Raw genomic sequence first — 25,831 nt, 5'->3', positions numbered from 1 at the left:
ACAAGTAGGGCTGGGCAAAATCGAGTACCTGAGTGATTCGATTCTGAATCACGTAATATGCTTCGAGTCGAGTCGAGTAATCGAGTATCACTCATTATGACGTCATAACAGAATTTAATACGTCAAAGTTCAAATATATACCGTTTATGCCACCACAAAGAATATGTCTTTCATCCATCTCATAAATGATACTTTGGTATTTTTCAACCATACCGGTTTCATTCCACTTGGCGACAATGTTGTGCGATTATCATGACTTCGGAAATGTGCTACGTCCAGTAACCTTCATAGTTTGTACTATATGTTTCGTATGCTACGATACCGCCAATCAAGGTTTCAAGGCTTCAACAGTGAAAATTAGCATCGAAACTATAATTCTTGTTGCTAAATTAACTTTCAGTGGCGAGAAGCGTATAATTTCAGTACTCGAAAAAACGGTCCTTTACTACTCGACTCGAATCATTAAAATTAATACTCGATTCAGATTCGAGTACTCGAATCATTGTGCCCAGCCCTAGTCACAAGATTAAACAGTATCATCCTTTATGATACGATGAAGAAATATTCTGACGATTAAATTTTGGTAATCATGTTGACCAAAAAGCTTCAAACATCTCTAATGTACAAAGGGCTCTCACTACTGGTACATTGCCTCCTTCTTCGATTTCGACACCCTATGCTCGCTGCGGAATAAAATACCTAGTTCGAAACATTTTGTGTTAAATTACCCGAGCTAGCGTGACCGGAGTACTTTAACGGGGAATTGGTGATCTGAAAGTACGCGCAATGAATTTTACATGAATTATGATAAACAACTACATACATGGCTGCAAACATGGTTACAAACATTGCCGGCATATCTTTCGCACATAGCGCGACGAAACATTTCGAGTTTTGACGGATTTTGTCGAATGTTAATCTGCAATGAGAACTCATGGACATACCTGTTGTTCTACGATATAATCATAAATCCTACTATGCACCCATACGAATCCATTTTTCTTCAGCCCTCCCCACCCTATATCGTCCCTTGAGCGTTTTCTACCCCTTCAAAATCCCAATCGCCCCTTCGGGGGCGCTGGCGTCCAGGTTATATAACACTGACATAACGCTTCATCCGCAACAATGGATGCCTGGTGTTTAATCAATGATAAATCATCGTGTATACCAATGAACTTGATAATAATTAATTACGCCAGCGCAATGGTCGATATGGGTCTTCCGTTTGTATTGTAAAGGCTAGCAAGCACGCAGAGTTTGGCCACGAAAATGTCGTCGAGATTAACGAGCTGAAATCTTCCTTAAATTCTCATCAGCACTCGAAGGAACTGCTCTGCACTGCTTTGACGTCATATCAGCCTGATTTCAAACACCTTGCAACCCAGGTGGAGACGCTTCGTATCGCCAGTGAGTACACCCTGGTATCACCACACAATAACAAACTTCATTCGACAGCCTATTCGTTTCGTTGTGACGTCATAAATTCGTAATTTTGAATTGCTGTGGCTAAGATTTTTGATACGCGGCTCGCGCATGAAGCAGGTCTGCCCACCCCTGATAGCAACACCTCCAATGTTATGAGAAGTTATCCATAAACAGAAAAAAAAACTAAGATTGATCTGGTTGAATCGTATATGTTGCTGTTGCAGGTCTATTGCGAACTTCTACACGAGACATCCATTTCTTAATCTAGACGTCGCTTGTTATATCGAGTGGGTGTGCAATGACTGTATGGAGATATCCTATTTACTCTAAACATCACGATTCCAATACGACAATGTCAGAACGTGCATTTCTTCTGTCTTCCCTCTTTGATCGATGGCCTACATGTCTACAACTGGTACGGAGAATCTGTCTCAATACCGCGTGCAGTTCATTCACATAAAAGGAACGTTTTGCACTGATCGCGAATCCTAATCCGATACGAATCGAAAGCCATGCATGTAGGGATGTAGGCTACTTCTGTACGGTAGGTATATTAAGTGAAATAGCCTACATAATTTCAGTTATTGTGCATTGTATTTAAAAAAATGTAATCATGCCTAGAAAATCAGAAAAATATGCGTACTCTCGTCGAAGCAGGACTTATTGTCATGAATGCACAATTGCGCATCGTGATTTTTCGCAGTTGGTTATTTCTTGCGATCTCAAGCAATCAATCAATCAGTTTTATCAATATTTTCATCGTTTCGAAACACCACAAAACTGCGATACAATGAAAAGATAGGAAGGTGTCGGAACAACTTGGAGTAGTTTTTAAGATCAGACACCCACCTTGGCCTAGGCCAGTGGTTCCCAACCTTTTTCGACCCATCGCCCCCTTTTCAAGCTCAACACCGATCATCGCCCCCCAAATTTTGTGTACCGAAAAATGGGCATACCAACTGTGATCACCGGCGGGTTGACTAAAAAAAATAAAAAATAAAGATCAACTTTTCGGCTCGATGTCTATTGCAACTAAATTAATTTCCGTGGGCTGACTAAAAAAAAAAGTTCAGCCGTTTTGACGCGTCATCGCCCCCCCTCCTATCGCCCCTTCGCTATTTTCGCCCCCTGTCGCCCCCTTCTTGATTTTCGCCCCCCTAGACCGCCAAATCGCCTGGGGGTGATATCGCCCACGTTGGGAACCACTGGCCTAGGCGAAGTAAAGAAGAGGCATGCACAGTTGCACAAATGCACACTGAATGATCTGTCACATGTTATTATGAATTCAGTTTGTTTGCGAATGAAATTACGGATTTACTCCACACTTATTTTCGTGTTCTAGGCCTATCTATCAAGATTATTCGGGCGTGCATTACGTCAGTTACCAGTATTGCGGTATCTTGATCCATGCGCTACCGACACAGAGCCGTCATGCAGGCGCTGTGACGTACACGGGTAAGCGCATTGAAATTCACGAGAAATCTACGGAACGAACTCAACCGATTTCTATTACGGGGCATTTCCATGCTTAGTGCTCAGTGATTATCGTCATTTGGATACCCAATCATTTTGGTAGACCTGGTAATGAACGCAGGTAGATTGACGAGAAAAATGAGCATAATGTATCGACATGTTATCAACCACGTGGGGAATACAATAGTACAATATTGCATGCCATCCGTGACCAAGCATGCAGGCGATATCAGAACGATGGAATCACGTTTACATAAATTCAGACACCGTTGTAAACTTCAGACTACTCGTAAAGAATTTTCGGCCGGGTCGCTGCGTCGCAACTTGCGAAAACAATCCATTCAAATCGTATTTGGACTTCAAACGGGTTACTGTGACTTTAAATAGCCAGTAAGTAAACTAGGGGCATATATTTGAATCACCACCGTGATAGGTATGCCTGTTCGAGGGAACCTCTTCGCTCGTACTACATATTGCAACAAATGACGTACGAGTGGGAGATTGGTGCACTGGTACATTGTTAGATGTGTATTGTGGAAGATTTTTGTTTTTATTTTGGGTTCCGCCAATGCTAGCAGATTACCGTAAGTGTTTCCCAGTTTAGTAAAGGTTAAGAACCACTGCTCTACTAGAGTATAGTTAGAGGCAATGGCAGATTTTCTTGTGTAACGTACTAGGAATTTGAAGTGGTGAATTGAGAATAAATTGTCCATCACCTAACAGTTTATCATTTTTAACGTTTTTGTGTATTATTCTGATCATTTCAAATCATCACAAGGCTGCAACTTAACATTCGCTGAATAAATGGCCGAAGAACTTGATTTCGGGAAGTTGCGAGCTTCCATCAAGAATGTCTCCATCGCTTTATGTAAATCAGGGGTGTCAAACTCAACTTGCGTCGCGGGTCGGATTCAAACCTTCAGATCGCTCGCGGGCCGGATTAGTCAAATGATTCTAAAATGTTACCTCAAAATCCATGCCCTTGTTTGTCACTTGAATACCTTATTACCAAGCCTATACACTTGATATTATATTGCATTCAAGGGACTCCCTTCTAGCAACACCTTTATATAAACAAGCAATGGAATTGACAAAACGAGGATGATTGGCCGGTTGAATACATCTGTACACCCCTAAAACAGTGGCTCTAGCGACGACGTAAGTTTGCATATTTCCATGCTTTCTTTGCTATAGTCGTAATCCAGCATTAGCCATGGGTGTGCTTTGTGAGGAGTACAAGAGATTCAACTGTAAACTCGGACGTTGGAATTTGGTTCATCAGGATTAGATTAAATCGCGATTCAGGTTTCCATGGAGGCCAGGGACCTTTTGAGCCAAAACGGATGCAGTAGTGTGACATTATATTTTGTGAATATTTTATTCTCCATGATGTAACTCGCGTATAACGGTTTCGCATTGATGTTTTCGCTTCTGTGAATAATTACTTTTTGGTCCATTTGTCCTCAAATCTCTGACCTCAGTATGCACATTTTTCCTTCGTGGAAGTGGATGTCAATGCCAGCGACTTGGTGAAACCATAACACCGCTGTCGGGCGGTTATAATGTGGCCTCTGAACATCTCGACATTTGCTGTCCTGAGGGATTAATTGATTAAAGTATTTCCTCCTAAGAATCAAAGCATTTATTAGATATGTGATGAATAATTACGAGAATTATTTTCATTTCCTTAAAATTGCTTCGCGGGCCGGATGAAAACGTCTGGCGGGCAGTACGTTTGACACCCCTGATGTAAATGATGCACGCATGCTAGATATACAATTCGCAAGCATTCACAACGGGGGAAACTCCAGACCAATTCCACTCAATAGCATGGCATTCACTGACGCTATTTACCAGTTCCTGTAATTCAGCGGAGTGCGCACTTCCTTTTTTCAAAATCTGCATGCAATATGCAATGCCGCTTTTCGTATATTCGAAAATAGTGATTGCATCACGAGTTTGGAGGCCTCGTGGATTTCCACTACGTGTCTAATTGATAACAGAGAATGGAAGTGCCTCGGAGCCTGATGCAATATTACTAAGATATAATTAGGTAATCGTCTTGCGCACGTCACAATATGCTTGTCGATTTATTCAGCTTCGTGTTTGATAACTTACCCACTTGCAAAGCCTATTGCGAGTGGAAATTCCATGGCTTCAGGCATTGATTATATTGATATTGGTTATATCGTCATTGGCGACATGTAGACCACATTTCCGACATGTGATAATCTAGGAGTCTCGTGCATTGCCAGGAGAATTTTCCATGACTTATATGAATTATATAAGTATCAGGCTATTATGGCGGCATATCCATTATCCACGAATATATTTCTTGCGGCGATAGTTTCTGTTTGTGTCTATAGAAGCGAATGACCTACTTTATCGAGAATATTGAGATTTATTTTAATATCCACTAACACCTGGCAAGAATCCTATTAGTCCGCGGATCTATTTAAATCGGACACAACGGAACAGCGGGATCCCGCAGATTTCAACAGATACCATCTTGATCCCAACGATATTTAGTTGTGGACACAATTTCAGGGAAATGGGACCTTGTATTATTTTTGTCAATTCAAAACGCGATGGGATTAATTGAATAGAGAATAGAGCAATATCACGTAATGCAATTACGTCACCTATTACTTAGTAGTACATTGTATACACTGCAAATTATTTCCGGTAGTAGAACTATAAAACAGCTCGTATTGTACTCGAGATCAATCTTACCGAATATAAGATCATAGCAAAATATCAGGCAGCAGCATACACATTATACATGTTGCTAGCGATTACATTTGGATGTGGACATGGCACAACCTATCCGACTATACATAGTAAAACGGCAACTCTGTAGTAGGTCTTTGATGTGTGAAACGTTTTGTCCTTATTAGTTGATGATTTTCGACCTTGACGTCACTATTCAAACAAGAGTCAAGCCAAACACGACGAATCGTGTCAAACGAACAGAAATTCCCCAAAGCAGATAGTGTACCCTGCGTTCAGTGCGTTGTACTGTGTACTAATGTACGACAGTCTACAAAGTACATGTACCATTGTACCGTGTACTCTTGAAGTCATACCATCAATATATTTTATTGCCCTATAGCCTACGCCGCTACATATGTGGTTTGATAAAGACAAAAAACACTAATAACATGGATGACCAATGACCAGCAGGAACTTGATACTCAAACCAATAGGCCTACATATATATCGCTATCTCGCCGCCTACGTTATTTGTCATTCAGGGGATTATCGAAAGTCATCGTTGGCACGTCTGTTATCCATCACTTGTTTTTGCAGTTATTAGTTCCCAGGCGTTTCTGTGCACTAATTTGCATTACTGAATAGACCTTGTTCGCATCTATGCAAACTTTGTATCTCGTAGAAGTGCAGCACGTGCAACTATATGCAGACAGGACTATTTGCAATCCTCATTTATACATTTAGGTCCACAACATCACCTCCAATACTTTGTTCGACCATGTTCTCATGAATCGTCATACAGTGAGACACCTATGACGCCGACGTGTAAGGTGATTTTGATAGCATGCTACTACTAATTTTATGACAAAAATTGCTCAAACTGCTGTCTTCACAAGAGGACACGGTGAAAGGATCACATATATATATGCTAGTTGAGCTTGCGTGCAGATTGATATAATAATTTGTAGAAACCGGTAACTTGTCATTTTTGTCGCAACCGGTAGTGAATGACGTCTCGCTCCACTTCGCAGAAACATCGGCGATGACTGCGAAGTGCGTAGGCGTATTTCTTCGCACAGAATGCTGTGAGTTCATACAAATAACGAGAGAAAACCAAATCATTCACAGGGTCTATGATAAGAGCTGTGAATAGGATATCGAAGCTTCTATGGTTCTGTTCTGTACGCAGTTATTAGATATATGTTCCGCTTCTACAAACATAGACAATGTTAGAGTAAGCTTCTCGGGCAAGTAGGCCAGTCCATAGGCTTTCCTCTTATACAACTTTATATTTTCTCAGTTATATGCTTTTCTGATATGAATTTGGGCCTCGTGAAGAAGAATCTAAAGTAATCCAACATGAAACATCAAGCAACGCTCCTTGCTATCGTAATGATAATTTGTATAATTGGAATTCAATCACGAAGAAGAACAGGTGAATAGAATGGGTATTAACGTGTATATAGCTTAGATATCACCGTATTGAATTTGAAGGTGCACGGGATCTTGTAACGAATGAACCAATACGGTATAGTAAGATAAAACCTATCAGATTTTGCACCACGAAAGTTTTTCGTACGATAACCATACCGTTATTTCGTACCTATATCGTATACTATGCAATACATTTCGCTTGGTCGACCGCCCATATCCCCTCCAAATTTCCAATTATTTATTCGTTTTCATTGCTATGGACTGGACAATGGACATTCGTGGCGTCACGTCATGGTTAAATGTTCTCCCCTACTCCCATCCCACCAAAATATTTTTTTCCTGGCCACAAGAGAGCACAGATGTCGCTCGTATAATAATTATGTTGGTTCTGCGAAGTATGCTACATCCCCGTTCTATGCCAGAAGCGTGGAGTGAAATATTGTATGATTTCTCAGAGCCCAAATCACGGTTCAGTAGATGCATTTGTTTATTCTTTTGACAAAGAAATGTACATTGTACATGGACACACAATGAATGAACCAGCCTTCAACTCAGACGTGAAGTGAATATACGACACAAATGACTGTTAAATTTGGAATGAAGATGTCATTTCTGCGCAGATACATGCGTATCTCTCGAGAATATAAAACATCCTTCTACCATCTAAAAAGATACTTCGAAGGGGTTTTCGGGATTATGGATATTGAAAATTGAACGTCACACATACTGCTTAATTCGCCCCATGAAATTAATCGTTTTAATTGGTGACGAAGTCAGCAAAATATACTGTGTAATTTATTTTCTGTTCGCCAGGATTGAAGTATAGCAAAGCAATTCACAACAGATCTTATAACATTACTACAACAAGCAACACTGCTTAATCATAATACTTACCGATATTTCCAAATGTGCTATAAGAAGTACGGTCACAGTCGGTCCGAATTCAACGGGCTACAACTGATGGTGGATATTTAAACCTTCCCGCCATGTTTTATTGATGGCATCATTAGGCTTACAACAAGAAAAGACGACATTGGGTAATTGTATATAGCCTAAAAATCAATTTGTGCTCCAATGAAATTACAGACCGTGGTGCACCAGGCTTTTATAATTGATATAAGCGCCACTACACTTGTACTATACTTATAATAATGTTGTACCAATAGTTATTGGCAATACAAGAGCTATGAGAAAAAATCTCATTAGATATATCCAACAGGTTCCAGGAAACGTTCGATTCGACATGACCGAAAAGATCACGTTATTAGGCACTGTGCATATTCTTCGGAAGGCCTTGAATGCACCACTGAATTAAAATTACACTTGCGCACGTAAATCGCGGGATAATTTCTGTAATATCGATTCTTCAAGTCATTTCTACCTCTGCAACCCTTGCCAATTCTTCGCCTACAGCGATTCTGTAAACTGTAGGGCAGGCCTGGGCAAAGTGCGGCCCGCGGGCCAAATGCGGCCCGCGGAGCTATTCTGTGCGGCCCGCGAAAGGTTGCGTGAAATTTAAAATATAAAACCTACTTCTCAATGTTGCTGCGTGGACTAAAACCATAGGATGTATAAACTGAACCGGAAATTCGTTTACTATCAAGCCTGTTCATTAACATGCCGCGATTACGCAGCCTACGTATACGTCAAGTGCCGAATCCAGATTCAAAGTAAAGTCAATGTAGCAAATTATTCCGTTACAATTAAAGTCACAACAAGTCACAAAACCTTTTTGTTGCCATTGTCACATTACGAATTACACGGTCTGTGTTTCAAATTGCTACGTGCTGTGTTTCCAAATCCTTAACAAGTCATTCACTGCCCGTGATTTCTATGAGTATATCACCACCCATAAAGGATGCCAAAAAAGAAAGCCGAAAGTTGAAATTGAAAGATGGTTCGGAGGACTAAATATTTGATGACTACCAGTCTTTTTAGTAGTTAATGCCGAGCACGTCGCCGTGTTCAAGGAGTATTATTCAAGTCGGTTCCATGACAAAAACACGAAGACATAGGACCTACACTCATTCAAGGGACGGCGAATTTCGCAATAACTGCAGGCTTGGCTTAACAAGGCCATTTCAGCAAGCTGCACACTTCTCGGAAACCAGCTACCAAGACAATATGCTTTAAAGCATTCCCATGACCGTAACTGCCGCACGCCAAACCCCCAATTGCGGTGCGAGCTCGAAGGGCGCCCCAAATTATTTCGTGAATGACCATAAATCATAGAGTATTTTTTGAAAATTTATGCAACTTCTTTCAAATTTTTCTTGCGCTAGGTGCGATTTCGAGATCAATGGTTATAGAATTGGGTATTTCGGCGTCAGCCATTACCGCGCCACGACGTACCAAGATATATGAAGTTTAGGCCAACACGGGATTCTGAGAAGGCAATGCAATTGCAACTGCTGATCAAATTAACCAAGTAAAAGCTCGACAGCGAGAAAGCCTTGGCCCAAAAGGACTGCTCTCATGTTGACTAATAACCACGATGTCCAATTGTCCATGGGCAATATTTTCCAGTGAAGAACTATCCATTGGGAATCGTGTGCGTCTTTTAGTTTGGTACGCTTTGGTGATTTCAATATCTTTTCACATAGCAGACGGTATAAGTCACGAAATAATAACATGTAACGAAGTAATTATACCAACAGGCACTCTGGAATATTATTTCCATGACAGCACCTCACTCTGCTCTAGCGGTAAAACTGAGTACGAGGGCTGAAAGAGATTTAAAAAACATAGCTATATGTATGCAATTACGAATATTATTGACTAATTGAATCATGAAACATGGAAAAATTCCGCGCTTCGCGCGATTAGGGCGTAAAACGTTGCCAATTAGTGTATATAAGAAATCTCGCTCAGGAGTAGTGTTAAAAACATGCATCCTGATGGGTCTGGTCTGACGGCGAAGCTTTCAATTTAAAAATAAAATCAATACGCTGGAGAATACAGTTAAAATTTCTCGGCCCGCCAACATATTTTCTGCTTCTCATTTGGCCTGCGGAGGAAAATAATTGCCCACCCCTGCTGTAGGGTAACCATTTTAGGAATCGGGAAAGGAGGACGCTTTGACAAAAATTTAAAATCCAGAAAAATTGGTAAATTTACCACGACAATGTGGTCGGTTGACTAAAAAAAGGCCCCTCAACTTCAGAAATACAGTTCTTTTACCACACTTTACGTAGATCTATAATAAAAAACGGAGTACATTTTCAAAAACCTGCCCAAGGAGGACAAATCCTCCTAAAGCAGGACGTATGGTAACCCTCGTAATCTGAATTCTTCACTTATTGCATGGGAATAAAAACTTTGACTGTATTACTGAAATTTTAAAAATTTACTTCAATCTCGCCACTTTCCTTGGAGGGCAAGTTGCTCCACAGATTATGTGTGTATTTACCAGTTTTCTATGAAAAAAGAATATAACAATAACAACCACAGCTCAAGAACAGTTTTACAGTGGTAAAGATACTACCGCTCAGGCCACAAATCATATGCAACTTTGTTAAGTTCAATCCGCAAAGTAATCTTATTCATGCTTCCAAAAGAAAATATTTACAACAATGCTGTAAAGAGTACAGTACATCTATAGATAACTTACCTACAGTAGGTTAGTTATTTATAGCACATCCCTCATTTTCGAGTGGTTTAGTTGGCTAATCGCCACAGTAGCGACTTACGACACCCATGGGCCAGGTATACTTATCTTATGGCTCAGACTAGTTCCTATTGATCAGAGGTTCGTCTGCGCTTCTCATCGTCTATGAACGCAGTGTAGAAAAATCTTGGATTGAATGAAGCTGAGCCGACTCTTAATCCGCGGTGACAAAGATACAGTTGCTTGACAAACGGAGGGGCTGACTGATTCAAAGTCATCGAGAACGTTATTGAACCGCCGTGGCGCACATGAAAAGTACTACTGTTACGTATACGTGTGTGAATAGAATAAACAGAAAAGAGGCGGAATTCATGTATCAGAAGATTGCTTAAATAAACTCGTGGATGATTACTGATTAGTAGGGCAATTTTTTTTTGACCTAAAAAACGGAAGATTTTGACCTAAAAAATCTAAATTTTGACCTTTTTTTACCTAAAAAAACTGAAATTTGACCAAATTTTGACCTCACGTATGCAAATTAGGTGTTTTCGCATATAATGCTAAAATTGTACTACTTATCTTCATTTCTGGTTGGAACTGTCTGTCCTTACAAAGTAGATTGGCCTGAAAAAACGTTTTTGGCTCAAAAACTGACAGATTTTTACATGAAAAACTAGTATTTTAACGAAATCTGGCCCTATGAAGAATTCCAGTAGTTACATTACGTATTCTGGTGGAAATAATTAAAATTTGTTGTAGTACAACGAAAGATCCTTTCCTACATTCTTGGGTAGAAAGTGTCTGTCCTTACTACGTAGCTTGCCAAGAACGGAGAAAGAACGTTCAACAGCAGCATTTGTTGGCTGACAACACTCAAGTTGTGTGCACACTGCTGGTGACAAACCGTGTTGCTTCATTCTGACAATGTTGTCTATATCACAATTTTTCAGCTTGCGCTTCTTGATATAAGAACCATGCAATGTCCAAGCAGACTTGCTTCAGCTAGGATATTGCGGTACGTTGACCATAAAACCATGTAACTATTTGTTTCATTTGACCATTTATGATTCACAATGAGCAGACGATGGTCCGTTTACAACGGTACGCCTATAAAGTAGGCTACAAGCTGTAAAATATCAAATGATAAGTTCACCGACAGCGCAAAATCTACGATACAAACGAAATGCACAGGTCAAAAAATGTTGGACTTTGTAAACAATTTTGACAAATTTTGACCTAACGCTACAATTTTGACCTAATTTTGACTTTTTTTGACATGTCAAAAAAAAATTGCCCTACTGATTAGTCATGCGTTATTCCTCAAATCATAGCTAACTGAAACATTCACATTGGTTTTGCAGGATACGAAATCAATGTTAGGAACCTCTGTCGACGGTACTGCCGCGTAAGAAGAAATACGTACATCGGTGCGCCATGCCTGCGAAGGCGAAAGTTAACCGGTAAATAGCCTATAGGTATCTCAATCAGGCGGTGTCCTAAATTGGGCAAAATACAATCAGCGTAACCTACCCATCCTCGGTATACATCTTGACATCGAATACAACAGTGGTTCGCAACCGCTGGTCCGTGACCGTGTCCCTGCCGGTCCGCCAAGTATATCAGTCTATATTTCAATTCCAAAATGCTAGACGTTGGAGGCTTGTCCATTAATTGGAGAAATGAAGTATTAAATTTTAAATTGAATCCGAAATTCAAAACGTATTTTCCGCATAGTGTCGTAATATATAGTTCATGGTCTGTTTTGGACTTAGCGTAACAATGTGACAAGTGTTGCACAAAACTGTTTAAACCAGGGGTTCCCAAACTTTATATGGTGGTGACCCCAAATTTTTATTTGAAAATGTTGCACGACGCCACCTTTCAATTTGGCGCGCTGGCTACTAAAATAAAATGCTCAGCACCTTAGCACAAACCTACTCACGGCCTATGTGTGTGAAACTGACGACTATGTTTGCAGAAATAACAATTGTGAACTCGTCAACCTCCGTCGTTAGATTAAGAAACTCAATCACGACTATGGCAACAACATATATAGGTCTTTTGGGACGATTTCGATCTATGTCCAATCGGCATATAGCCAGTTATGCTATGTCAAATACTACTTCACGAGCAGTACAGATAACAATCTATAAGTTATTTGGCCGTGCCGAACTTGTATGCATACTGTATATGTATTAAACTATCAACGCATAGGACTACCAGTCACTTGTAGTTTTCCTAGAAGGAAAATTTACCGACTTATTGATTTTTTTACTCTCCCGACACTTTAATCTCCATAGTGATGGCCAGACGCCAAGTTATAGTATAGGTGGAGCTTTAAAATGACGCTTCCACGATTTGTACCTTGTTCACAGGCTTCGCATTCTTCACAGACTGTGTTTTCTTTAATTTTGAAAAAAATGAACTAGACCATTCAGAAATGAGCCAGCAATCTACCATCCGCTTAATCGGCATTCTTGTGATAGTCATTGGTATTCAAATTTTGTCTCCGCGACCCCAGAGAATAGACAAATGACCCCTAGCTCGGGAACGCCTGTTTAGAAAGTAGCCTGTAAGTCGTTTAGATTCAGGGACACGTGAAAGCTATAAGAAGTCGTTTACACAGAGTTCGTCGAATTTCGACAGTACAATTTACCGACATTTAATAGTAGAATAAAGGATAGCCAACAACAAACTTGGAATTCTTTCAAAGAAACCGAACAATCACAACCACATTAGGGCTCTACGCTTTGCATAAACATCAGTGGAACGACGTATAAACGTCTGATATCGAAAAGCAGTACTTGACTTTTTAGTCGCATACATTTGTCGAAATTGCGGTTTATGTTCATTTTGATTATTAAAGTTCGCCGGTCCGCAACATTTCTGTTGATGTTTTACCGGCCCTCAAGTTCAAATAGGTCGAGAGCCACTGGACTAAGTATAGTTAAGAAGGATTTACACAATGGTGATTTTCTTTTAGTCCGACTTGTCTTCACAATAACTACATTAGCGCGTTTCAGAGGTTTGCTTAAATATGCGTGATAATAATTCGACTTCTACTTGAAAATTCTGTATGCAACGAATTAGCCAATATGTAATATAATATGGGCGATCGGTGGCTGCAAGTCAATAGCTAAAGCTATCATCTAAATTCATCAGAAAATCCAACGATTTAATTACACTGCTCGTCAACAATTTTTAACGAAAAATTCGTTGACTTTGCTTTTGCAATTGATTCAGGCTAATCTTGACATGCTGATTCCAAAAATGCCGTTGGTTTTCTTCTATCACGTCAAGTTTTTGCTCTACGACATATGCCCAAAATATGCAGATTTTCACGAATTTAGCCATATTACTCTTCCATATCATATAGAAATCCACACTTTTATTATATAATAAGTTATCTAGCCAAGAGGTCAATTGAATTACCAAGAAAAAAGGTACTGGTATCGATCCATGCCGATGTTTTCACCCATTTATGGTTCGAGGATGCAATCATCCGAGGATATTTCACACACATATTTGATGCAACTGCAGGATATGGCAAGAAAAATATTTAGTATTTAGTATCAGCTTTAGGTTCAACGCCACATTCAGCTTATGCCGTGTGACTTGAACCTCATATACGCTCCATAATTTGGATCAAGATAAAGATCTTACGGATAGTAGGCCTAATGATGAAGATTTTGAAATCGAAGAGGATTAAGAACGTAGAGTAGTCCATCAGCACAAGTTAAATGATCTGGCGTAGGCGTAGAGACTTGGAATAGAAATATTCGGAACTTTTTAGCATCCTCGCGAATTGAGAAAAGATTACTTGGCAAGAGATAGAGAGAAGATATCTCACTTTCGATCTTGAGAACAGGCATTTTCATCGTAGGGCTACTTTCGGTAGCTTTGTGCATTGCCCGAATACTGGCATTGGCAGGATACTGATACCATGGGTTGCTGGAGGAGTTACGAATCTCGAATTACAACTCAAGTGAATGGCAAATACCGATTGGTAGCTCAAAAAGGATCCTAAAGTGTGGCATTGTCCAGAATAGTAACGTCTTAGGTGCAGTAGCAATTGCACTTTAAGTTAGTCTTCATGAATAATACTGAAACATTGAGAATAATACAGAAACATTGAATTGTTGCAATATCACAAGCACGATTGGATCATATGTGTCAGCTGTAAAATAAGGATGTACAATGTACATGTAACCCTGTTACACATGAGCCACTGCCATATGTTAGGTCGGACAGCGGGTATTCAAAAAATTATAAATATCTAAATAGTTTCCCGGAAAACCTTGGCATGGTCAGCGACGGGCAAGGAGAAAGTGTCCCCCGATATCTAAAGAAGATAGGGGTAAGATACCAGAGTAGAGATTCGAGCTTACATTTGTTAGCTGACTATTGCTCGAGTATCAAACGAGACAATCCACAATTAGCGTAAATTTGGACCCTGAAACACGCACTTTATTTGTCCTGCAGAAGCAATATCAGTTTGAATCAACCAAATAAAGCGGTCCAAATGTTTATTTGAAGTCTGTTGATTTACTTCTCACTGCTTGTGGTTTTTGAAACGTTTTATAGAATAAACACAAAATATTAAAAGTAGTACTTTTATGTCGATCGTGAGACAATGTGGTGGGTGCCTAACCCAAAAACGTGACGTGATAGAGAAAAATGAAAGTCATTTCTGAATTCAGCGCCCAAAAGTTATTAAAAATCTATTGTGTTGACCAATGTCAACGTGTGCAACAGATTACCAAATCTACCCCACAAGGCGTTGAAAGGGGGAGCTAAAACTAACTAACCAAGGGGCCATGACCATCAACTAGGCAGACGTAAAAAGCGATAACAGCTTGTTATATTTTGTTTAGATAAAAGAGCTTGCAATTTCTGCCGCTACACAATCACGTGCTTTGGCGTGTCAGCTTTCGATTGATCTCTTCATGTTGCATCTCTTGAGTAATGCTTTGTTCGATATTGCTACTTCTCTTTGTATAAATCTGGAGGCATAACGTATTTATTTTATGTTCCGATGGAACAATGAAGTTTTATGACCTACATTCATCTACGTCTGTTTATTCCTACATGCAGAAGATATAGATAACGTCGTCTAGTTCCGGTGATCAGTTAGTGCCGTAAGCAGAAGCAACTGTTAATTAATTTCGAAAACCTATTTTATTTAGTTGCCATGCTTGAGCTCTAGAAATCAGCCTTACGTTGTAAGGCTGTGATTAGTGCTGCCAGATAGTATCGTGGAATCACCCGGGAGTGCCATGAGAACTACATTATGCAGCTGTACAGTGTACATGCAGCGCTTCATTCCGACGTCAAGCAAACAGTAAGATGGTCATCATCACGATAATTACAGAATCATTACCTCCATAGAAAATCCCAGATCGCACAATGCAGACATGGGCGTGGGCGTGTTAGGTCCGTTATTTGAATAAATCTCTCATATCCGTAACTCAGACGCTGCAGCATATTAGTAAATGAAAGTGACTTAAATCGAAAATAATATTTGGTTAACGAACAAAACGCATTTTTATATCCTACATTTTGGTGGAAAGATATTCTCATGAGATACATTCCGAAAGAAAAAATAAGACGAAAACAGGTGACGTTAGCTATTAGAACTATACGCTTTTGGCTCTGCAGTCATGGAATCGTAAACTTGTAATAGCCAACAATGCCATTTTCATCTTCATGAATAGTACAGCCGATACCTCGAATGTACCAGATGAATCTCACTGTGATTTTTTTTAGGCGAGGCATCTATATAAATAAAAAACTCCAGCGCTGTTAAGATGAAATGAGGTCATTATATACTTAGGGCTGATCATTAGGAACGACATGCCTCACTGCACTTCAGTCGACGGAATTCCAGAAAACGGGATGTATACAATTGAATAGTATATTCATCTTGAAATGAACCCGAATATTTTCGGCTGATATTCGTCAGGGGTAATCGTCAGCAACTAGCAGAAAATTGGAAAGAACATCAACAATCGTATCACAAAATACGAGAACGGGATATATAATTTGCATTGCGTTTCGCCATGCAGTCGCGAGTAGTTGTGCTTCTTTACACCTCACATTTCATGTCGGTACCCGTCATGCTCTGCAAAAGGTTGTGATTCCAAAATATCTCAGTTCAACGTGTATACCACGCACCAAAACTGACTATTCCTTTCTTGAACACAGCAATATCAAATCATCCTCTATAGTCTATTCGCTATAAGCTATTGCGCAAAATCGAATATTTGCAATCCTCCCCGCTTGTAGGCCTACAACCGCGCGTGCCCTACACCGGTACATGCGCTCCACACTGATATGCCTTGTACAAGCTCAAGCATATAATTAATTTAATAATTAATTGCAAAATAGCAGAAATTAAAAGTATGCATTCAATCATCACCGAAAACTGAAAATAAACATGAAAATGCATTTGGCCCAGACATTGAAATCATATATTCTGTTTTGTTTTACTGGGCTGAATAAATATTGCCTACAACGCCAATCATTGTGACAAGAATTCCATATTTAAGTTGGGATGTCATGGAGTCATTGCGTAACATCTGTCGTAGCGATTCGATTGATGTCGTACCGATTCGCATGATTGATCAAGTTTATCTTCGAGTATTAATGAGGTATCTCAACATGTGGAATCCACACCCTAATTATTTCGACCAATTCCCAACGACAAGCGATCAACGTAGTGATCGGAACATTTTCAATCAATAGTGAAACGAAAATCACATAATAATTTTTTCCGTAACTTCGGCGACATTTCAATGTATATGTTCTTGAGCTACAATCCTTGGCGTATTCAAAGGTGAGCTTGAACAATGAGCTAATATGCTCTTCAATTACGCACGTGTGTATATTATACCCAATTATTCCTATGGTTTGGTATTCACCTGTGCTGTGGCAGTGTCGTGTATATATGCAGTTATGAACCCGCTATATGCGGTTGGTATTTGTGAACTATGTGACTGTGACATGTGTTTCTAATGGAGCGCCCACTAGCGACTGTACTCTTATATATCGACATGAAAACAATCCGATGGCGAAATTGTAAAGTATACATCGTCTATGCACAGTGGAGTACTCAATGAAAATTAAAACAATACTTGATGAAACGACGCATTGGATATCATTCAAAATCACGCATTTACGCCCCGCGGTATTTCGCGTCTAACAGCGTTTCTGCTAAAAATAATAAAGGCGTAAACAACAAATGCGAGTAGTAAAACTGCGGCAAACACCGCACAACACGTCATTTTCGGTGATAAATCCACCCGTAATAAAAAGGACTCATCACTCGATATATTAGTACAGAACACCATAGTCAGCAACGAAAGTATTGCACAAATAAGGGCATGTACAATGCCCAGTAGCCTCCAAGGCATCTTCAGAAAATATTTCGCTTGGTACATTCGGAATATATGGATCGTAAAACTTGTAATTTGCGTGATCGCAATAAAACTGAAGCTGAATATCGCTACGTGTAGTATTTGTAATGCCTCCGACGTCCAGTATTGAGTTGATCCCAATACCACAATGCACACCACGGAAATGACGACCGTCACTATTTTGAATATCCCAGTTGGTGATTTAGGAAATTCTTTATCCAATTCCATGCTAAATGTGGTTCCATCGTGATTTCGCATAATCTAGCAGCCTACTAATCGTTTCGCTCTTAACAAAAAGTTTGGATTATATCAGGAGTTCCCAACCTTCCCGCTCCTCGCACTTTGAAAGAGCAACGACCCCCCTATATTTTTTAACCTTTTGAAAAAATTGAGAACCGTAAATTTAATTACAACACCAGTATACATAATGATAAAATGATATGAATGCAACAGACAATAAAGATTATAGTACAATAATTACTGTATAATAAATTAGTTATAAATATTCAGGTAATGTGATGGTTAAGCTTGTTTGTTTTTGATAATGTCTTATTTGCTGGTTTGGTGGTGAAAAGAGCCAGCCGCATGTCGTATTGAATATCCATAAAAAAAGGTCATTTTTCGACATGACTCCTGAAAGACCCGTGTCCACGTATAAGCGGCGGGACTTTGCCCATTTTTAGTCCACTTTCGAGGCAGATCCAGAACAACCCGTTTTTCACGTGCATTTCGTGCCGATTAGTTAAATATAGTCGTTCTAACATGTTCGCCCTCATATCGCCCCTTCGTTATTTTCGTCCCTTGTTTCTCAAAATCGCCCACCGGCCGGCGATATCGCCCACGTTGGGAACCACGGGTTTAGAATTACCGTTGTTGAAAACCTACATTCACAGCGGTATTTTGATGGGAAAGGGATAGCATATTGCTCAACTATATTTATAATTATATTCTTTATTCACAGTAAAACTGGTAGATACACACATAATCCGGGGAGCAACCTGCCCCCAAAGGAAAATGGCGAGATTGGAGTAAATTTTTAAAATTTCAGTAATGCATTCAAATTGTTATTCCTATGCAATACACGGAGAAGTCAGATTACAGAATTGCAGCAGATGAAGAATTGGCAAGGGTTACAGAGCAGAGGTAGAGATGATTGAAGATGAAGAATCGAAATTACAGAAATTATGCTGTGATTCACAAGTGTAATTTTAATCCAGTGGTGCATTCAAGGCCTTCCGAAGAATGTGCACAGTGCCCAATAATGTGATCTTTTGGATCATGTCGAATCGAACGTTACCCGGAATTTGTTGGATATGTCTCATGAGTTTTTTGCTCACGACCCCTGTAGCGCCAATGACTATCGGTACAATGTTTATTTTGCATCGCCACATTTTCTCACATTCCATTTTGAGGTCTGCGTATTTGGAGTGTTTTTCTGATTCTTTTTGCAGTAGGTTGTGATCAGCTGGGACAGCCAGTAGTGTACACCTAAAAGTAATTAATTATACCATGCCCCTGGATTGAACCAATTCGTCGCTGTCTCGTCAACATACGAGCTCCACAACAGGGACTTGCGGTCAGAGCAGGCAAGTGAAGCAGTGATTCACCTACCGTCAGGATGAATTTAAAAGAAATAGGGATAAACTTCAATTATTATTGGTATTTGTCTACAGATGGTCATGAATAACTAATTTTAAGCATTTTAAACACACGAAGTCACGTAATTTGCATATTTATAGAGACGACGAGAAAAGTCTCATCTGTGATAGCTATAACCGAGCTCCGAATTTATGATAACTGGTATTAATCGAATGCTATTGTCGCACTGATACCGAAAATCTAAATATTAATATTGTCAGGGCACCAGAACTACCAGAAATCGCCGAGGACTGTGAAAATTGACCTTGTTACTGCATTAAGCAATACAAGGTGCGACACAATATTGGCCTAACAACCCGACAATCGCGACTTCTCGAACCAACGGTGGAATATAGATTGCGAAGTTGCGACCGTCCCCGTGTATTGCAGAGCAATCGCCCTTCTCTGACTGATGTAGCTGTCATGGATTGTCCATACCTTCAATATTGGTAACCTAGTATAATTTTAAGCAACCTACGTGTGAAGAGTGCTAATGTGATAAGAAACAGGTCGTGAACTGAATCAGCATACCTTTTATGTTTTATATATTTGCGAATCTAAATCTTAACGAGCATCTGCCTCTTCAATCAACGCACGTCCCTGCTATAACCTATAACCACCAATCGCGAATGCTCTTCGCTTGTACGCAATATTGATTTTGTGAGCAGAATTGTCCCATCGCAACGATAACATGGATTATGTCAAAGCCCGTGAATGCGGTCCCCAAATCACACCTCAGGCCGTACCTTTGTCGTAGCCTTATATACTTTTTACACAGCTGCGTTTGAAACACTAGTTTCACTCCCTATACTTGAGTAATATCAGCGCACAATTATTTGGCTAGCAGAGAACGCGCGTACCTAAACTTGCAATGTGTCAATGACATCTACCCTGTAACACGAATCGACTTATCTGATCGTTGAAAGTGACTTTAGCTCCAGTTAAAGAGTTATCAAGTAATCGCCTCAGCGAATCGATTTCATATCAAAAGATAGGGCTGCGGTCGATCTTGTGGGATATATATTGAATGAAATGGTCCCGCTTTGACAAACACAAACTATACAAAGGACCTATTGTAATTGCGACAGCGTTAACGAAATTCTTTTTTGTATATGGATTATCCATTGTGCATGGGTAGAGAGTTGCACAAGTCTCTATAGTCAAATGATAAATACAGCCCTTCGTGCCCACACCCCATCACATCTCGTTCGCCGCGAGTATGAGAGCTAATCCCCAATTTGGTAAATCGTTGTTCATTGTCAAGCCACCCACAATTTCGATTATTATAACCATGATCACCAGATTCTTTCTCATCGAAAAGTCACTGGGCAATGCGTCAATTGGAGTCAAAATTTCAATAGTCTCGTTGGTGAAGATGCAGAACCTTGCTCTAAGTCTCTTTTTCGTCACCCTAGCAAATTATATCAAACGAAATTAGCACACGACTCTTATAGCGCGCTATAGTATACTGAGAAATGACACGAGAGTAGCGAGTGGGGGACAAATGGCGTCCTTGACTCATTCAAATATTCAGTTTTAGGCAATGTGAATTGTGAAGTCATATTCGTTGCTGCTTGAAAATGCTGAACTACCTAGATAAGGCATTGAAGGTAACTGTATCTGGATACTTATCACTTAGCCTCAGTCTATAACTGACACCCAACATATAGGCTACGTAGGAAACTTCAGAAAGTTGAAACAAATTTATGTGACCCAGTACATAAACTTCGTACGCGTCCATAACAAACCCAGGACTTATATATTTATTTATTTCCGTCGGCTCACTAATACGCAATTGTGCTCTAATCGCGCAAGGAGTGAAACATTTTCAAATGTTATGAATGAATTGCACTAGCATACGTTACTATCAATGTTATGGCGCCATTCAGTTCATAGGGAAAATGGAGCACAATGGGCGATGGATGAACATAAAACGCATATTGCCAAAGAAAAATGATTTGAAAATACGAAGAAATATCGAAAGGACTCGTGCGCAATGGAACAAGCGGAAAAATTGAACATTATTAAAAAATTAACGCCTCATCAGTTAACAAGAAACCGAGAACTGTTGAAGAAAAGGACAGATCGGCAGATGTCGATGACCATGACCAATTTTAGTGCACATCCCGAAGTTTTGGATCGTAATGAAACTTACATGAAGATCGTTGCCTGCTCGTCTATCCACATTGATTATAAGGGTCGGAACATATAGCCTACCCTTGATGTCCTCGCAATTTATTGCGTGACACTTCAAGGGATGTTTATGAAGGAAGTGTTAGTTGCAATCTTGCTTCTGCGCACTCTTCCGTTGATTTTTTTTTAATATTTTGTAAAATTTGCCTTTGGATAACAATGTGCCCCACCTAGTGCGGAGCGGATCGACAAATTCTCTGGTCCGGCTCCGATCCGGTTTGCCAATTCTCCGGTCCGGCTCCGGCCGTATCAGGAAAAAGTGCTGATCCGGCTCCGGCCAAAATTGGAAAAGTCCTGCCGGAAATCCGGTTCAACACGGTACGGTGGTTCCGTGAATTTAAAAATATGGCTCGTTTCTTTTCGCACTGGCTTGACGGTTACTTGCGTGTTGTTGGTTGGTAGTTATTTAGTTACAAACGTCATGCTTATCCATAAAGATTCTGGCCTTATCAAAAAAGTACTGATCCGGCTCCGGCCGTATCAGAAAAAGTACTAATCCGGCTCCAATCCGGTCCGGCCAAAATTGAAAAAATCCGGCCGGATATCCAATCCGGCTCCGGTCCATGCTCCGCACTAGCCCCACCCCCTTCTTCTTTCTTCTTCCACTCCTAAGTGTGGAGTTTGAGTGCGGCAGTTTTAGCCCTGATTAACGGCATGCGCACATCACAATATTTCTTCTCACAACAACACAACAAGGGTAGCTTAGACTATTGGCTCACAGCCTTCACTATAACTCGGGAAATGGACTGAATCGAATAGAATCAAGTCGGTGACAACAGGAAACTGCTAAATCCACAGGGGAAAACTCATCCACGTATTTCAACTGCTATCGGAATTCCCACTTTTGGCCTGTGGAATTTCTACTTCCTACGATCACTGGTTGATCACTCAACGGATTTTCCGTTAATCCAAGATTCAAATTACCGGTATTCTCGATTTTCTAGCTTATTCCCAACGATTTTCATTGGCCTTCCACGAACCCCTTTAAACTGACCTGCAGATTTCCAAGGAGTCCACGGACCTCAGTTTAAGAACCCTTGGATACGCAATTAATATATGCTTTTCAGGGTTAAGTCAATCTGACTTTTATAGATTGGACTCGTTGGAGTCAAGTCGCGTCATTTCCAGTTCATCACCGAGTCAAGTCCGAGTTCAAGTCGTGGTGGGGAAGGTCGAGTCTGAGTCTAAGGTTAAAGACTCTAGTCCTAGTCCAAGTCGATCATTTTCCTCACTGTTCAGTTTCAAGCTCAAGTAATGTCCAACCCATTTTTTACAACCTGCTTGGGTGATATCGAATGCCTCGCATTCATAATAGATGCTAATTTTCATCATTCTTAATAAGTATGGCCCTAATATTTATGTACGAATATACTGATAGACGAAATACCAATCCAGGGATATATAGAACTCCGGGATGGCTGACTTCATTTTAGCCTTTACCTAAGTAGGTCCAGAAAGTTACCTGCAATCTGCCTCGAAATATCCACTTTTATGCAAGCTAGCGATACAGCTGTTTCTAGAATAATGATCCTCAACCTTTTGCAGAATAGTTGGTAAGCTAGACATTCTTCCCAGATCACAACCTTACTGCTGTATGGCCAACCTAGTAAAGTATGACACTGCTGTGTAGCCAACCAAGTAAACTATGACAACTCTGAATTTCAGTAAATCAGGAATGTGTTTAATTTCTACACATATAATCTGCACCAGGCCATAAATAACAGAGTGAATAACGAATAATATCAGCGTCTTCTACCTATTTACAAGCCATTGTCGGAATCCTTGCAGCTGGGAGGGGGGGTTATAGGATTGATTAAATCAACCATTTCAATTCGCGTTAATCAACAATTACCATGGAGTATAGGGTTGCATTTAAAACAAACATGTTTAAAACCAGGCGGACCTTGTATAAAACATACTTTTTTTAAGCCATGACGTCAAGAATATTCAATAGTGACGTCATATTGGATTGAGATTGACAATTGAAAATATAGTGTAGATATAGCTCCTTTGACGAAATATCTGTGCTATTGCTGTTGAACCGACTATTTTGAGGGTTCCAGCCATCCCACATCGATATTAGTCGGCTATATCGGGTGGTAATAGTCTGTAGGCTCATACAACACGTATTTTGGAAAGTATTTACACAATTATGGCATAATTTTACAACATGAAAAGAATTTTTTTAAAGGGCCTCTGTTTAAAACACTGTTTAAAGCATGTTTTAAACATGGTATTTCAAACACCGTTTGTTATAAATGCACCCCTACCATGGAGCATTTACAATAACGAAAAGATAGGACGGCCTGTAAGGACTCGAAATTGTGATAGCAGCATTGTAATCTTCTATGTCACTCAATGAAAGTTGATCAAGAAATCAACACACCATTGATACTTCTCTTCAGGTTCAAATGCAGTCTCGGGGGGTAGAAGTTTGGTCCTTATCATTATCAATTTAAGAAGCATTCGGTAGACCCAGTTGTTGAATTCAGCTGATATTTTGTTCACCGAGAAATAGTTTCATGACCGCAGTGAATAAATTACCACCATGGCTTAACGGTACATCACGAATGGGCCTCCTTGAAGCCTTTCATGCCATTTATCAGTTAAGAAATATTCAGTATCATTGTCTTGCAGATTTTCCGATAGAGCGATAGATGATTCCATGTCAAAAAACATCTCGGTGAGGAGGCAGGAGATCCAAATATTCAGATTGTGGCCATCTTTGCCAAGATTTCAATGGGATGTGCCCAGTATAATATATCAGGATATCCACTGTTGACATGATGCAAATGCTGGAACATTGCGTTTGTTTTTCTGGAATCTGCAACTAAAATGAACAAATGATGTATTTAGAGACACAAATTCACCTTAAGAATATATATAGAATATAGATGTAAGCAGAGTTGGTCAGTAGTGAAGAACTTCTACTTCATTGCAGTACTCAAGTAGATGTTGCCTATTTTCGAAGATACATCTTGTAATTTTGAAGCAGCCATCTCCAAACTTGAGTACCCTGCAGGCATTTCACTTTCTACAGCTACTTGAGGAAGTTTAAATACCAGTACGCCCGGGAATACGACTGTTACTTAAGTAGCAATGCAGACTACTTTAACCACATCAGGATTAATGTAAATAGCTCATTTAATAACGTATCACTAGAATCAGCCAAACTTACCTTGGGCCGACTGAGGAGAGCTCCATGCGTTATTGCGACGATTTGACGAAACCTTGCAAATTGAAAGCAATCTTCAGAGTTTTCTCTTCCTTCGTCGTACAGGCCTATAGCCTATAGGCTATAAGTGTTTATATGGTAAAGACAGGCCGTATCTCAGGGTCGTATCGTGTCCTGACGATTGTGTTGGCTTATCCATTCAAGGGAGTGGGCATCTTCACGGCTTCAGTAAGAGCCAATGGTCAACAAATGTCATGGCCATATTCTGGGAGTCAGCCGTTGGCAGTTCACAACAGTGCACTTCTGTTGAAGTATAATTCCAGTACTGTAGCCTTAAGGTGCCGTTCATTAACAAACATATGCCTGCCTTGTTTTACCAGACACGTAACTGATGAATAATATCTGTAACAAGAGATTGGATTCAACAGTTGTTATGGACACTTACAACTGCAACGACCTTGACGTGTTGTTTTTGTATTAGATTCAAATGGTTGGTTATCCTTAATTGAAATGCCTCTTGAATCTTGCACACTGGTAGTGTACTCAGTGGCTCCAATTCTTATACTAGGAATAATACAGCAATGATCTGGAATACCGGTGAGCCTGCAATACCAGCACAACCTGCATATTCACATATTAGCACAAGATCTTAACAGACGAAGTCCCTCCTAACGGTCGCCTTCATAGTTGACACGGCACAGTGTAAATGTACACTTGTACTATTACAATGTACAACCTTGGATGGTGACATACATTCGC

General features: G+C 40.0%; 1 long non-coding RNA gene across 2 annotated transcripts; it reads left to right on the top strand.

The window, feature by feature from the left end:
* The first annotated feature begins 5,460 nt into the window (after positions 1 to 5,460).
* LOC145450138 (uncharacterized) lies at positions 5,461 to 25,053 on the top strand. 2 transcript variants are annotated; one of them, XR_013918430.1, is made up of 5 exons: positions 5,461 to 6,440; positions 6,911 to 7,045; positions 12,013 to 12,111; positions 15,526 to 22,354; positions 22,388 to 25,053. It is a non-coding gene; the product is annotated as an uncharacterized LOC145450138 (long non-coding RNA). The 2 variants fall into 2 exon arrangements; XR_013918429.1 differs by lacking the exons at positions 5,461 to 6,440; positions 22,388 to 25,053 and having other exon boundaries at positions 15,526 to 15,718.
* Positions 25,054 to 25,831: the final 778 nt, after the last annotated feature.

This window comes from Botryllus schlosseri, chromosome 11 (assembly GCF_051294905.1).
Source record: "Botryllus schlosseri isolate E-star chromosome 11, Bs_hap1, whole genome shotgun sequence".
Classification (NCBI taxonomy): Eukaryota; Metazoa; Chordata; class Ascidiacea; order Stolidobranchia; family Styelidae; genus Botryllus; species Botryllus schlosseri.
The sequence above is the reverse complement of the archived record's forward strand: the minus strand, read 5'-3'. Positions and strand labels throughout refer to the sequence as shown.